This window comes from Paroedura picta, chromosome 1 (genome assembly GCF_049243985.1).
Source record: "Paroedura picta isolate Pp20150507F chromosome 1, Ppicta_v3.0, whole genome shotgun sequence".
In the NCBI taxonomy this organism is placed as follows: Eukaryota; Metazoa; Chordata; class Lepidosauria; order Squamata; family Gekkonidae; genus Paroedura; species Paroedura picta.
This window is the reverse complement of record NC_135369.1, coordinates 199,322,658-199,339,539: the sequence shown is the minus strand read 5'-3', so window position 1 is coordinate 199,339,539 and position 16,882 is coordinate 199,322,658. Positions and strand designations below refer to the sequence as shown.

Genomic DNA, 16,882 nt, shown 5'->3' with positions numbered 1-16,882 from the left:
TTGTTATCTGGATAGAGAGACCATAAAACAACTGGGTTAAAGTTTTAGCCTTAAAAATGCTTATACCTGCTATTGGTTACCTTCCAAGTAATAGAAACATTTAATTAGTGCTGAGGAATGCTTAAAGGTAAAGGTAAAGGTATTCCCTGTGCAAGCACTGAGTCATATCTGACCCTTGGGGTGACGCCCTCTAGCGTTTTCATGGCAGACTCAATACGGGTGGTTTGCCAGTGCCTTCCCCAGTCATTACCGTTCATCCCCCAGCAAGCTGGGTACTCATTTTACCGACCACGGAAGGCTGAGTCAACCTTGAGCCGGCTGCTGGGATCGAACTCCCAGCCTCACGGGCAGGGCTTTCAGACTGCATGTCTGCTGCCTTACCATTCTGTGCTACAAGAGGAATGCTTAGATAAGTTTAAAGAGCACTCATGATGAACTGACCACTGATGATTATAATTGAACTAGAGGCAAAGGCCATTGTACCTAACAATACAATGGGCACTAGGCATCCCTCCCCCGCCCTTTGGAAGCCGTTTTCAACGTAGGGGGAAGCGCTAGGGGGCAGTCCGCTCCCCCTGCCACCCCAAAGGCCCACTGAAGCCTCGGTGGGCCTTTTCAGGATAGGGGGAGCACTGGGGGGCAGTCTGTTCCCCCCGCCGCCTACAACAGGCCCACCGAGGCCTTTGCAGGCCTAAGAGGAACTTGTAAGGGGGGGGGGAAGTGCTGGGTGGCACTCTGTTCTTCCCCTGCCATTCCCAGAAGGTCCGTGAAGGCCTCGGTGGGCCTTTTTAGGGCAGGGGAGATTGCCGAGGGCACTCTGCTCCCCTTCCATGACCCTCAGAAGGCCCACGGAGGACCACAGGCCTTTTCGAGACAGGGGAGAAGCCCTCCCTGTGCTGCCCCAGGCAGCCCTGCTAAAGCCTGGCAAGCTTGTGACCAGAGCTGTTTGGGGTGCTGTTGGGGTGCTGTTGGGGTGCTGGTTGGGTGCCGGTGGGGGCCCCCTCCCCCTAAAACAGGCTCAACTGCCCAGCTGGATGTCATCCTGCAATCAATCACTATCAGGCTCTTTTGCGGTGTGGAGTGTGTCTTTCATGTAACACAACCCTAAGCCTGTACCAACAGGATCTGGCAGCTTGGGGTGAGCCTGAAAAACGGCTCTCTTCAGAGGTGTGCAGCTTGAAGCCCCTGGCCGAGGCTGTACCTCATCAGCTATAGCTGGCTGAGCCAGCATTCCTTTGTCTGCAGAACCTTCCACATTCCAACCAATTCCCCTGCCTCATCCGAGGAATGTCACTAGTGAAGGGACAGAAATAGAACAGCTAGATTCAAGTCCAGGAACCCCTTAGAGACTAACAAAAATTTCAGGGTATGAGCTTTCGAGATTCATGCCACAGTGTTTCCCAGCACTACACATGGTTGTGAGAGTTGGACAATGAAAAAAAAAAACAACAGGAAAAAAGTTGATTCCTTTGCAGCTGATGTTGGAGGAGAGTTTTATGGCTACCACGGACCACCAAGAAGACCAACAAACAGATTCCAGATCCAGTCGAGCCTGAACAGCCCCTAGAAGCTGAAATTGCCAAACTGAGGCTATCGTACTATTCTTGATCAAGCCTGAACTCTCGCTAGAAGCAAAATGACTGAGACTATTGTACTTTGGTTGCATTCTGAGAACGCAAGTGTCAGCGCAAAAGGCAATGCTAAGAAAAGTTGCAGGCAGCAGGAAAAGAGGGAGACCTAACATGAGATGGATAGACTCAATAAAATAAACCCCAGCCCTCCATTTGCAAGACCTGAAGAAGAAGAAGAAGAAGAAGAAGAAGAAGAGTTGGTTCTTATATGCCGCTTTCCTACCCGAAGGAGGCTCAAAGCGGCTTACAGTCGCCTTCCCATTCCTCTCCCCACAACAGACACCCTGTGGGGTGGGTGAGGCTGAGAGAGCCTTGATATCACTGCCCGGTCAGAACAGTTTTATCAGTGCCGTGGCGAGCCCAAGGTCACCCAGCTGGTTGCATGTGGGGGAGCGCAGAATTGAACCCGGCATGCCAGATTAGAAGTCCACACTCCTAACCACTACACCAAACTGGCTCTCAGACTCTTAACTCTCAGACTCTTAATGACAGGACATTTTTGAAGTCATTAACTCAGAAACAGTTTGACGGCACATGATGTGGTCACAAAGGTGCTATTGGACTGAAATCCAGCTGATGTCCTTTGACTCGGGAGCAAGGGATGGAGAAGTGGAGGGGTCTCCCATTTCCTTAAGTGGCCAAGCTCCACGTATGCGCACGGTGGCACAAGGATGAGTTTTGTCACAATTTATGGAAATTATGACCAGTGTCTGTTAATGGAATCTCCAGTAGAGTTGGACTGAGCCCTAACATTTTAGAGAGAAGATAATTACATACTAGCCCAATGGTTCACTCAACAGGCATGGGGTATGGAAAACAGTTTATTACATCTCTGTTTTTTTGTGAGCCAACAGTTGATGTTCTTGTGAACATATTTCAGCAGAGATCATAGGTTGCATAAGATAGAAACTCACAGCGGGAAAGCAATTTATTGAAGACTTTACACTGAGATCAGAATGGATGGATTTGTCAGAAGATTGATTTTAACAAGATCTTACAAAACAAAGCAATATTTACCTGATGGCCTGGTACGTTGTTTTTATAAGCTTTCCCCAGACTAAAATTGTATTGTATTTTTTCATCCTTTTTAGTTATGCTGAACCAGACAAAAAAAACGTGTTCACTGGTATATTTTACTTAATGCATTTTAAGCTACCTTTCTACTAAAAATGTTCAATGTGATTTACAGCTACAGCTCTAAAAACCACCCCACATTTTTAAATCAGACAATAACAGTAAAACCTTTTTTAGACAACCATTTTAAACTAAGTGAAACATTCAAATCTCCTCAGAGTCCTTCCAAAATAAATATGGTTTCCCAAGAATGCTTGAAGGCCTGAAATGATGGTGCTGAACATACCTCTGGAAAGGAAGAAATACCATAAACTCAACACCACCAAGCTCTCATCTGTTTCCTCTTAATAAAACAGTAAGGGGTGTTGGGGTGGGCTGTGTCCGTGATCAAAACTCCCGGATTGGCCCCTTGGCCCCGGACTGACAAGCGGAGGGGCCAATCCTCCAAAGGTTATTAGTTCAGCTACTGATTGGAGCCAAATGCTGGCTCTGTCCCCATCTTCCCTAAAGCAGGGGTAGTCAACCTGTGGTCCTCCAGATGTTCATTGATTACAATTTCCAGCAAATGCTGGCAGGGGCTCATGGGAATTGTAGTCCATGGACATCTGGAGGACCACAGGTTGACTACCCCTGCCCTAAAGAGACAATATTATAAGACCAACTGTGCCATTCTAAGCATATGTACCCTTTTAAGCCCACTGAAGTCAATGGGTTTGATGGTGGTAGGAACGCTGTCAGGCTGCAGCCAATTTATGGAGGTTCCATGGGGATTTCAAGCCCTGGTTAGTACTTGGGTGGTAGACCCAAGTCCATGGTTACTATGCAGAGGCAGGCAAGGGCAAACCACCTCTGAAAATCTCTCACCCTGGAAACCCTACTGCAGGGGTAGTCAACCTGTGGTCCTCCAGATGTTCATGGACTACAATTCCCATGAGCCCCTGCCAGCGAACGCTGGCAGGGGCTCATGGGAATTGTAGTCCATGAACATCTGGAGGACCACAGGTTGACTACCCCTGCCCTACAGGACTGCCATAAGTTGGATGCATTTTGGCAGCTAAAAACAACAGAAAGATATTCGATAGATTAAATATTAAATGGTATGTTGAAAACACTTGGAATCTAATAAAACAAAAAGGGTCAATTTCATTACAATACCAAATAGGAAAATGTAAGCCAGATAAGAGGCGCAGAAGTTATTAAATCTTGTGCTGGAATATAGAAGCATGAAAACAGTCTAAGTTGCTTCTCCCAGAAAAGGTTGGGGAAACTGTGAATTCATGCCATTTGAAGACCAAATCATTACAGTTGCTCTGCTCTCTCTTTGATAGACATTCCTTCTGCCAGGGGCTCCACATGCAGCCCCCCAACTCCTTTTGTGTGGACCCCCAACCTGCTTGTCTGCGACTTTCCCCCTCAAGGCATATTCCCTAAGACCCGCCCCAGCAGGGACCGTGTCTAGCAGAAAGATGATGTCTTCTCCTGATCTTACTTACTTACTTATTACATTTATATCACGCTCTCCCCTTAGGCTCAGGGCAGTTCACATGGCACAAGAACAATTCATAAAACTCAATGGCTGTGTCAGATGAATAATAACAATAGTAACAGTAACGAGCAGGGAGGATAAAGTTCTAATAAGTAACAATCTAACAGACCCATGGTTGGTCAGTTCAAGTGCATGGATTCACATGAGCGAGGTTTGGGGAAGCAGTCAATGTTGGTTAGCTTTGGCTGACCTCAATCAAATGCCTGGCAGTGGAGCTCCCTTTTGCAGCCCTGCAGAACTGTTCTAGCTCTGTTAGGGCTCTGATCTCCTCAGGAAGCTCATTCTACCAGGTGGGGGTTAGGACAGAGAAGGGTCTGGCCGAAGGGGAGGCCAAGTGGACTTCCTTGGGGCCAGGGATCACTAGCCGGTTGGAGGTGGTGGAGCGTAAAGCTCTTTGAGGGGCGTAGACAGAGAGGTGGTTCCTCAGGTACGCTGGTCCCAGAGCTAGGTGTTCCAGGGTCAAGTAGTGCACTAATAATTTGGCTTGGTGGAGGTGACAGAATGCCAGCCATGCTACTCCTGTGCCTCCACTGAGAGGAAAGAATCTAGGATCATGCCCAGGTTCCAGGATGGAACGTTTCCTCACTTGGACCCTTCCTGCCTGGCCATAGGACCTTCGTCTTTGAAGGGTTGAGCATCAAACAGCTGAGCTTGAGCCACCTCATCACTGCTTCCAGGCAGCTGGCTAATGTTTCTGGGGGAGACTCAGGGTGGCCATCCATCAGGAGGAAGAGCTGGGTGTCATCTGCTTATTAGTGACACCCCAGCCCGAACCTCCATACCAGTTGGGCAAGAGAGCGCATGAAGATGTTAAACAGGATTGGAGAGAGGACTGCTCCTTGTGGGACTCCACGTGTAAGCTGGTGGTGGCATGATGATCTCACTCCTATTGCTACCCTCTGTCCATGACCCTGAATAAAGGAGATCAACCATTGGAGATCAGCCAAATCTTCAGGTTTGCTTTTGTCAGCCCACTCTTGGTCTTGGTCCATCCCCCCCTCCCCCCCAAAAAACAATATTCCCCCAAACTAGCATTCTCACCATTCTGGGGGCTTTGCTAACTAGCAAACCTCAGGTCCCTGTTCTGCTCTGCGGGAGAGCCAGTGTGGTCTTGTGGTTAAGAAGCCTCGGGGGAGGGCAGTATATAAATATAATAAATAAAATAAATAAATAAGAATGGTGGATGCTAATCTGGAGAACCGGTTTGATTCCTCACTCCTCCTCCGTATGCAAAGAGCTACGTGACCTTGGGCCAGTCCCACTTCTCTCAGAGCTCTCTCAGCCTCAACTGCTTCAGAGGGGCCCATTCTGCACGGCAGCAGTAGCACCAGGCCACCAGCAGTGCAGTGCTTTTACTTTACTATGTCCCCACAGGGGATACCTTTCAGTGTCACAGCCACTCTGATGCCAAAATGTCTTCTCATTTCAGTGGGACACCCCTGGGAAACAAAGCAGAGGCAGAATTGTTCCGCTGAGGGCATGCACAGGAGAGGAGGGGGAGTTGATGGATTATATTATTTTGCAGGAGGGTGGGATTACATTCCAACCAATCCCACCTTCCTGCAAAATAAAAATGAATGGCGTGAAGGCGACTGGGGCATTTTTTGCCCTCTGGGCCACCCTAGGGCAGGGAGGAGCTGAGCTTGGAAAGCCCGGATCTTCCCTGTCCACATGGGCCTGCTGCAGGACAGGCCCTGTTGGCCTCCAAAGCGGCTAAGGGAACACAGATTCTCCCGCCTTCCCTTAGCCCAGGCCATCTGAAGACCTGATCCATAGCAGGACCAGGAGGGGCCTGCTCAGTCGCTGTGACATGTGGAAGTGGGGGATTTGCCCTGCTTCCATATGAGCGCCCCCTCAGCCTTTTCCACCACTGCGGAATTGGCCAGGGTGTCAGTTGTGGGGAGAGGAAGGGAAGGCCATTGCCAGGTACTTTGTGGCTCCAGCTCATAGTAAAAAGCCAGGTGCCAAAAGCAACAATTGCCTGTCCAGGTGGGAGCAACTTAATTGCCTGTCCTTTCATCCACTCTTTCTACCTACCCTTTTATGGAGGACCCCCAATTTTTAAAGTATTAGCATGTCTGGATTTAAATCTCAAGGCAGTGTGTTTATTATCCCATAATATTCAATGTGGTTAGGATTGCAACTCTGCCATCTGGTAGGTTATACACACACACACACACACACACACACACACATTTTAAGTCTTCCTAGCCTGTGCATATGGCTCAATACTCCGGAAAACTATAGTGGATAAGAAAGAAGGGGTCTCTTCTCTTCTTTGCTGTGGTTAAAATGGAAATTGCCAGCTAATAGCAACTAGAGTGGGTGGGTTTGATGGGAAAGGGAAGAGTTAGACTCCTACAACTATACTTCTCATATTTTACTTATTTGAGGATTATATTGAAACGATGCGACTGCTGGTCTGTTAAAAATTCTGTAAGAAGATCTCTCTAAAAGAAAGTGTTGTTTAAAGAAAACAAAAAAAATGCAGATGAGCACTGTGTCTTTAATGACAAAAGGACTACTGAGTACTTTTTTCGTTTTACACAAGAATGTCTGATGTATCTTGAAACTGTCTCAGTATTAAAGGAGTACAGTGTTGAAAGGCACTTTGAATCCTATCACAAGAGCAAGTTAATATATCAAGGAGACTTGTGAGGGTACAAGACAAAGTCTCATAATAAAATCAAAGTTTTTACAGCAAAATAGTTATTAGAAAACATGTTGGGGAGAACTTGTCTATGCTGCTAAATGTACCTCTGATGGTGAATTTGTAAAAAGTACATGGTTAAAGGAAAAAATGTGCCCTGATAAGGTATCTTGTGATGTGTTAGTTTATCTGCATCTACAATTACTAGGTGTATTGAAGAACTTGGAACAAAACACACACCCCTTCACCCTCTGCAGTGCCAAAGCACTTCTTTTCTGCCACCCCAAGTAAGTTGTTGGCACTAGCTGAGAGAAATGACATTATAGATGCTGCGCAATAACTAATTTTTATTAGGGGGATAAATTCCAGCTTCAGAATTAGATGGTACACTTCTCGAGTCATTTCACTGCATCATCCATCAACAAGCTTTCTGCAGAAAGATTCTTCACTGGGTAAGTGTGATGTGTATTGTTGTATCCAGCATTAATTACATCAGGCTTCATGGCCTTACTCATTGTCAGTTTCAAAATCTGCTCTCAGACATAGATGCAGAAGACAGAGATATATTGTCTCATGCAGAAGTCAGTCAAAGTCCTCAAAGCTTTTATTTTTCTGTCTTCATCATGAAGTTGATGTCTTTCTCAAGAAGAAAAGGAAAAGGTCAAGGAGTACTTTCTGACCCTGGATGGGTTTTTCATTGGGCTTTCTTACCTGATATCACAGAGCACCTAGACACACTGAATCTCAGAGAAAAGGAAAACGTGTGGGTAAAAGGTATTCTGAATTGAAAGCTTTTGATGTAAAACTAAACATTTTTTGTGAAGCAAATTAGTGAAGATAACTTAAAACTTCTCATGCTGCAATGGACTGAAATTTGAGAAAGATGGACATTTGCAATTCATTGTTGAAAGACATGTTAAAGCACCGAACCGTGGCAGGTAGATCCCACAGTAAAATACTGTTCCAAAATGGATTGCGTCAACATTTCTTCATTGACCCCTGAATCTTTACATTTGATTTAAATAAGTGTGCTATTTTTTGATGGGCCTCTTTAGGCATTGGCCATTCCAATGTAGCCCCCATGTGCCAGAAGGTTGGGACCGCTGCCTTATCTTTAACCGCTCCTCGCAGAGCGGACAAAATAAAAGAGTAAGGGCTCCGTCGGCAGGCCCTGTCTGGGATGAGGAAGGGTGCTGATAGGTCCCTTCCCCCGGACTGACAACTGGAGGGCCCAATAGGCAGGCGCAAAACGCCTGACGATTGGGCCCTCTGGTTGTCAGTCCGCCGGTAAGGGACCAATCGTGAGCCGCACAGAGTGATTGGTCCCTTGTGATTGGTCCTTTGCCAGCGCACTGACCAATCGGGAGGCACTTTGCGCCTCCCGATCCACCCCCTCCACCGTCGCCTGCATGCGGTGGACTGCCGACATTTCCACCCTCGCTGCGCACAGGCCATGTCACTGCCTGGCCGTGCACCCCACAGGACCCGACGGCGCAGGCGGCACCGCCGCGCCACCGCTCCTCATGCCTACGACTGCCCGCTTGCAGCAGCCGGCCCCAGAACACGCGCAAGCGGCGGCCGCGCCACCCGCGACTACAGCTGGTCGCCCACCGGAGACAGCAGCAAGCATGGCTGCGCCCGCACCCACCAGACCCAGATGCGGCAGCGGTCACGACGGTGATGCCAGCGCCGCCCCCAACAAGCCAGGTCGCCCACCGGCCTACGCCGCCAGGAGCGGCCACTTCCGGACCGTCCTGGACCGGCGCTGCCACACCTGCCATCGGCCGCACCTGCCGCGATGGCGGAGCCGCCGGCCGCTGAAGACGGCTGCTTTCCTTCGAGGTAGGCGCGCATCCGGGGGGGGGCCTACAAGTGGCGGTGGCTCGCGTCCCGGCCCACGGCCAGCCTCGAATATGCGGCCAGCAGCCGGGAAGCCGGAGACGCGCCCCGCCGCGATCACAAGGCCCGCTAGCGCCCACTGTATTCGGGGTGCAGCGGGCTTAGTTTCTAGTACCAACAATAAATGAGATGAAATGTACGTGACTTATAATGCAACAACAGTGGGATTTTAAGGCAGGGGGTTTGTCTCAATCTGTTAGTAATACACAATTCAATAAACCTGTTTTCTTATCGGGTAGATTTATTCAGTTGCATGACAGCTGTCAACAAGGAAGCTCGCTGGTGAGCCAGTTTCTTACGGAAATGTTTGCAAAATAATGGCATTAAGTTTAGTCAAGAGTCTGTTGTGCACTTTGGGGGAAAATGTAACAATCATAAGCAAACGATTTTGGCCCATTTTGTAATTTGCTGAAAAGAAAGTATGCATAATAGCTAAACCTATTCACAGAAGATTTTGTAAAGAGAAAAACAAGAATACGTATTCTCCAAGATAGAAGTAGGGAAAGAACATAGGAAAACTGGGGAACATTAGCTGGGTTTCAGAATCACAGAATCATAGAGTTGGAAGGGGCCATACAGGCCATCTAGTCCAACCCCCTGCCCAAAGCATCCTGAAGCATCCAAGAAAAGTGTATATCCAACCTTTGCTTGAAGACTGCCAGTGAGGGGGAGCTCCCCACCTCCTTAGGCAGCCTATTCCACTGCTGAACTACTCTGACTGTGAAAATTGTTTTCCTGATATCTAGCCGATATCGTTGTACTTGTAGTTTAAACCCATTACTGCGCGTCCTTTCCTCTGCAGCCAACGGAAACAGCATCCTGCCCTCCTCTGACAACCTTTCAAATATTTAAAGAGGGCTATCATGTCCCCTTTCAACCTCCTTTTCTCCAGGCTGAACATTCCCAAGTCCCTCAACCTATCTTCATAGGGCTTGGTCCCTTGGCCCCAAATCATCCTCGTTGCTCTCCTCTGTACCCTTTCAATTTTATCTACGTCCTTCTTGAAGTGAGGCCTCCAGAACTGCACACAGTATTCCAGGTGTGGTCTGACCAGTGCCGTATACAATGCGACTATGACATCTTGTGATTTTGATGTGATGCCCCTGTTGATACAGCCCAAAATGGCATTTGCCTTTTTTACCGCTGCATCACACTGCCTGCTCATGTTTAATTTACAATCCACAAGTACCCCAAGGTCTCGTTCACACACAGTGTTACCTAGAAGCGTATCCCCCATCCAGTAGGCATGCTTTTCATTTTTTCTGACCCAGATGCAGACCTTTACACTTATCTTTATTAAATTGCATCTTGTTCTCATTTGCCCATTTTTCCATTGTGTTCAGATCTCGTTGAACTCTGTCTCTATCTTCTGTAATATTTGGTGTCATGTGAAAACTTGATGAGTAGTCCCTCCACCCCCTCATCTAGATCATTAATAAATATGTTAAAAAGTACCAGACCGAGCCCCGAGCCCTGAGGTACCCCACTACTCACCTCCCTCCAGTCTGATGAAACACCATTGACAACAACTCTTTGAGTGCGGTTCTCTTACCAATTCCCTATCCACCTAACTATCTGAAAATCCAGATTGCAGTCCTTCAATTTATCTATCAGAACATCATGGGGAACCTTATCAAAAGCTTTACTAAAATCCAAATAAATGACATCAACCCAATTTCCACGATCCAGCAAACCTGTTACTTGGTCAAAAAAGGAAACCAGGTTGGTCTGGCAAGACCTGTTGGAGACAAATCCATACTGACTTCCTTGGATCACCAAATTGTCCTCCAGATGTTTGCAGATCGCTCCTTTTAATATCTGCTCCATTATCTTACCCACAACAGAGGTCAGACTCACTGGTCTGTAGTTTCCCGGGTCATCCTCACTTTTTTGAAGATCGGAATAACATTTGCTCTCTTCCAGTCCTCCGGGACATCTCCAGTCCTTAAAGAGGTCCCGAAGATGATGGACAAGGGCTGTGCAAGTTCTCTGGAAAGTTCTTTGAGTACTCTCGGGTGTATTTCATCCGGCCCAGGGGATTTGAACTCATCCAGTCCAGCTAAATGCCTCTCGACAACCTCTCTATCCATGTTAACCTGCCACCTAGACACTATCCTTTGGCTACTGTCATCTCTAGATGTGCCCAAACCCTTTGACCTGTGGGAAAAAACAGATGTAAAATAGGCACTAAGCCTTTCTGCTTTCTCTGCATCCTCCGTTAGAGTTTGTCCATCTGCACCCAACAGTGGGCCTGTTGCCTCCTTTACGTTTGCTCCTCATCCTCACATAACTTCCCTCCCCACTCCCTGCCCCCAAATAAAATTCCGCCATAAACCTGTCTCATCCAAGTATTAGTCAGGGCTGATTCTGCTTAGTTTCCGGGATCTGACAATATTGGGCTAAGATGGTCAGGGCACAGAGCATGCAGATGCCCACAGAATAGCCTTAGTCATCCCTCCCCATTGGCATTTTCTTTTTTCCCCCAATACATCATTTAAAAAATACTATCGAGGGCCAATGATAATTTCCACCAACTTACCTTCAGGTCAATTTGGGATCCAGCAAAAAAGAACCAAAAGAGGCTCACAGGGTACTGAAACAATCCAATAATGAAAAGCATTCTCAGACTGTTTCATGCCAAGCCACAGACTGGAGTTTGAGTCAGGGCAGGTCACCCCACCTTGTCCTGCTCCTGCACAGGGGAGCTTTTGGCCTGATGCACCTCGTCCTCCCCGGATTTGTGTTCCCACACAGGAGCCAAGACAGCAAAGTTCCCAGCGCAGAAATGGTCTCAGTCACTCATTTATTATTTACCGTCGAAATCAAACAAAGCACATACATTTTTAACAATGAATTTTTTAACATTGAAGGTTTGTTAAATTTAAGCATGGGTCCCACAAGCTAACACACAACCTATATTTTACCACTTGCAAGTGGATGTACAACAGAAACAGAGAAATCAACAAATGCAATTATTGTGAGAAGGAACAGTTCTTTTAAGGAAGAACACGTTAGTCGTCAAGGACACTAGTTAGTCTGATCAGTTGTCTGCTTCACGCTGGGCACCCAGGCAGGGAGAGACCAAGTGGGCACGCCCCACCCATGGTCACAGCACCCAACTCTAATTGCAACTGTAGCCAGTTTGGTGTAGTGGTTAGGATCGCGGACTTCTAATCCTGCATGCCAGGTTCGATTCTGCACTCCCCCACATGCAACCAGCTGGGTGACCTTGGGCTCAACACAGCACTGATAAAACTGTTCTGACCGAGCAGTGATATCAGGGCTCTCTCAGCCTCACCCCCCTCACAGGGTGTCTGTTGTGGGGAGAGGAAAGGGAACGTGATTGGAAGCCACTCTGAGACTCCTTCGGGTAGAGAAAAGCGGCATATAAGGACCAACTCTTCTTCTTCATTACAAGAAAATGTAGGGAAATGGTCCCTGTTAGGCACACACACATGCACTTAAAACACATCGTTTATTTTAAATAACACTCTTATGGAATGTGAGAAATTTCTTTGGAAAGTGCCTGAACATTCAAACACAATGAGCTAAAGAAACCTATAATAAGTAAATTATAAATTCAAAGCCACAGAGTGTAGTACTAGCGATAAATACGGTCCAATTAGTTGCTTACACTGCTTAACATTTCTAAGGTTTATTAGTTTGGTTTTATAGCTCTGGAAGCTTCTTCTTAATTGGAAGGATTTAGAATTGGCACTGGAGTTTTCACCACTGGCATTCTAAGAATGCAATCCTAAAAATGCCTGTCTAAAGTCTGTTTAGGTTCTCGCTCCACTGCCAATGGCTAGTTACACAATGCAACACTTGGGATTTGGGGTACCTCAAGAGAATCAGCATCCAGTAATTGCAGATTTTGAACCTGTTTCTCCTGAAACATAAACCGCATCCCCTTTACAAAGGCACAAAATGGTAACAAACTCCTGTATGAGAGAATAATTCTATAGCTCAAACTAAGTTCAGATATTGAGGATCTGGGAAATTATTATTATTATCAGAATATCCAGCTAAGCTCTGTTCCATAACACAAAATGTCAGAAGGCAAAGATGTGACTCAAATCTGGAATATATCAAGGCAGCTTAAGAAGTACCATGATTAATACTGTCAAGAATTAATGAGACTTCTTCAACAAGTGTAAACCGCATGTGCCGACCGAGCTAGGCCAGGCTAGCCTGATCTCCTTGGATCTCAGAAGCTACAAAAGGTCAGCCGTGGTGAAAACTCAGATGGGAAACCACAATGGCAAACCACCTTTGCCCTGACCACGATGGCCCAAGCCAACCCTGTCCCATTAGATCTTAGAAGCTAAGTGGGGTCAGCCCTGGTTAGTCCATGGGTGGGAAGTCCAGGGTTGTGATGCAACAGCAGGCAATGGCAAACCACTTCTGTTTGGAAACCACCTGCCATGGTGACTATGGGGAACTTCCACATTCAGAAGCACTAAGCCTCTGACTGCTAGTGCCAGAAGGCAACATCAGGGAAGGTTTGGCTTCTATGCCCTGCTGTTGGCTTTCCAGAGGAACTGGTTGGCCATTGTGTCTTGTCTCAGATGCTGGATTAGATGGACTATTGGTCTGACCCAGCAGGGCTCTTTGTATGTTCTTATGAAAGCCTTGGCCTCTCTGCCCGGCTGTTGACCACCCAGTAGAACTGGTTGGGCACTATGTTAGACAAGATGGATTAGATGGACCATTAGACTGATCCAGAGGGGTTTTTCACATGTTCTTAAGGTGGAGTTTGCACAGATGAATGATGTCCATGGGGCAGGAGAGGCCATAGAGCAGGGGTAGTCAAACTGCGGCCCTCCAGATGTCCATGGACTACAATTCCCAGGAGCCCCCTGCCGGCATTTGCTGGCAGGGGCTCCTGGGAATTGTAGTCCATGGACATCTGGAGGGCCGCAGTTTGACTACCCCTGCCATAGAGTCTCTCTTCCAAAGTTGCCCTTTTCTCCAGGAGAGCTACTCACTATAATTTCTGGAGGCCTCCATGTCCCACCTGGAGCTTGTCAACACCAGTGACCAGCCTGCCTCTTGTGCTTCGTTCCCCTTCCACAGCCGTCCTCCCTTAGTCCACTGCAGCTGAAAAATTAAAAGATATCGCACCGTCGCTGAATGCCTTGGAGACATTCCTTACCTTGGAAGAAACCTTTGCCTTTCCCTTGCAAAATCGTCTCCTTTCTCTAAATCTGTCAGGTCATTTTCGTATTAATATTTCATGAATATTTCCTATTTGATCCTCTCTTATCGTCTTATATTTATTATCACATCAAACTGCACCCCTCTTATCTGCTATGGTCTTCTGAGGCAGGTGCCGCAGTTTACCCGACCCCCCTGTCAAAAGCTCCAGCTATTTCCAGCGTGGATCAGGTCCAGTGCCTCGGGGCTCTTTCTCAACAGATGTTCTATACAAGCGAATTCCATTGGTCACGAAGCTTCATTCTGATGTAACTAAAACTGCTCTTTGGCCTCAGGCCACCTCCTGAGCAGCCAAAACACACTGTAAGACTGAGATAATTTGATGCTTTCAGAACTCACAACAACAAATATGCACAGCAGTCCATTTGTACTGTTGCTACACATATTTATCAATGCTTTCCTTCATAACTAGGCACAGCTGTATGGTATAAATATAGATTAGATGATTAACAAAGAAATGTGGCTTTTCCCTCCATTAACTTCTGCAAGGGTAGAATTCTCAGCTGATTAGATTCAGTTGCAGAATTACACCCCATAATGAGAAGCCAGCATCCTTGGTCTCAAAGCTTAATTGGAGTGCTTTGCACTTAATGCACAATTATTCTACCAACAAGGTCAGGAAGAACCCATCCATCAGATCACTGTTTGAAGGGGGGGACGGGATGATCAACATGAGCTCAGAACATTTGTGTGGGTGTAAATTTCAAAGAACTTTTTGAAGCATCTAATTTCATGTTACACTAGGAAGCACAAACACAGCCTGATCCGAAACCTATTTACTTGTAGCGAAATTGTGACCTCAGTGCAGCTTACTTCCTGGGAGACATGCAAAGTCCCAGGTGGTGGGAGCTGCATATATTCAGAAAAAAAGTGGATTTTTTTTCTCCACCATGGGCTTTTTTTTTTTTCATTTTTGCTAATGGGAAAAAAATGGGAAATTTTGGAGAATGCCGGGGAAGAGAAAATCCTTGGATTCTTTCCCTTTTGGAATGAGTTACATAAATGCTTTTTTAATACCAGGTTTTACTTGTGTATAATTTATAATATGAAAAAATGAGATAAAACAACTTATAGTGCCGGAGAATTATAATTTGTATGCCTATAATAAACACAGGCAACATATTTCCAAGAATATGTTTATTGTTCAAATGTAAATACTTTGGCAACAATTGATGTGCTGTAATGTGTTTGAGGACGGTAAAAGCAGCCACTGCCTCAAATATGCCGGTAGCTGAACCTTTTACAGCAGCACACAACGGTTTGTTTTAATAAGACTCTTTCTTCAATTCGTGACAAAATTTGTTCTCTGATCCCAACTTTTATTTTTAGCTACCTCTCAGATGGAATAAAATTAATGTGCCTGCTCGAAGGTAGCACGGGATGCGGGGATAGGCAGCTCTCTCTCAAGGAGTAGATAGCAGGGGTAGTCAAACTGCGGCCCTCCAGATGTCCATGGACTACAATTCCCAGGAGCCCCCTGGCAGGGGGCTCCTGGGAATTGTAGTCCATGGACATCTGGAGAGCCGCAGTTTGACTACCCCTGAGATAATGTTTCAGTTTTACTTGTAGAAAACAAAAGGACTTATGCCCTGACCAGGATAGTCCGGCCCAGCCTGACCTTGTCAGATCCCACGAAGCTAAATAGGGTCAGCTTGATCAGTACTTGGATGGGAGACCACCAAGGAAGTCCACATCAGGAAATGATCCGGATAAATGATCATGACATTTAAAGGAAGAGGAAAAAGGAATGATCCAAAATTATTAACAACATCCAGGATGTCCAGGGCCATGGCAAACCCACCTCTGAAGAAAGCCCAATCAGGGGGTGCTAGATGTCAGGGGTGACTGGAAGACACTTCCCACCAACACCAAAGAATTTAGGATTTAAGTTCTATAAAGTATTATTCAATGCAAGGTTTTATACGAACTAAGTGATAAAGCCCCACCTCCCTCACAAGGTGTCTGTTGTGGGAAGAGGAAGGGAAGGCGATTGCAGGCTACTTTGAGAGTTCTCCTAGGAGAAAAAACCAATTCTTCTTCTCCTTCTTCATCAAATGATTAGTGTTATGTTGTTAAAACAGCAAAATAAATGTGTTTGATAGTGAGTACTACATATACCTCAATATCCCTTCAGATTCCCCTGTATCGTAGGGGGGGGGGGACAGATTTCCCACACACAAACATTCCAAAATTTCTGGAAATTTTACAGCTCTGAGAGCCAGTTTGGTGTCGTGGTTAGGAGTGCGGACTTCTAATCTGGCATGCCAGGTTCGATTCTGCGCTCCTCCACATGCAGCCAGCTGGGTGACCTTGGGCTCGCCACAGCACTGATAAAACTGTTCTGACCGGGCAGTGATATCAGGGCTCTCTCAGCCTCCCCTCCCTCACAGGGTGTCTGTTGTGGGGAGAGGAAAAGGAAGGTGATTGGAAGCCACTTTGGGACTCCTTTGGGTAGAGAAAAGCAGCATATAAGAACCAACTCTTCTTCTTCCCACAACACAGCCAGCTTGGTGTAGTGGTTAGGAGTGCGGACTTCTAATCTGGCATGCCAAGTTTGATTCTGCGCTCCCCCACATGCAGCCAGCTGGGTGACCTTGGGCTTGCCACGGCACTGATAAAACTGTTCTGACCGAACAGTTATATCAGTGCTCTCTCAGCCTCACCCACCCCACAGGGTGTCTGTTGTGGGGAGAGGAATGGGAAGGCGACTGTAAGCCGCTTTTAGCCTTCTTTGGGTAGAGAAAAGCAGCATATAAGAACCAACTCTTCTTCTTCTTCTTCAGTAATCTCAGGGCTCTCTCAGCCTCACCTCATAGAATCATAGAGTTGGAAGGGGCCATACAGGCCATCTAGTCCAACGCCGTG

At 46.7% G+C, this 16,882-nt stretch overlaps 1 protein-coding gene across 5 annotated transcripts in view; it reads right to left on the bottom strand.

Annotated features, from left to right (window-relative positions):
* MACROD2 (mono-ADP ribosylhydrolase 2) overlaps positions 1-16,882 on the bottom strand; it is a 1,296,381-nt gene that overhangs the window by 1,099,776 nt on the left and 179,723 nt on the right. The window lies entirely within an intron of this gene.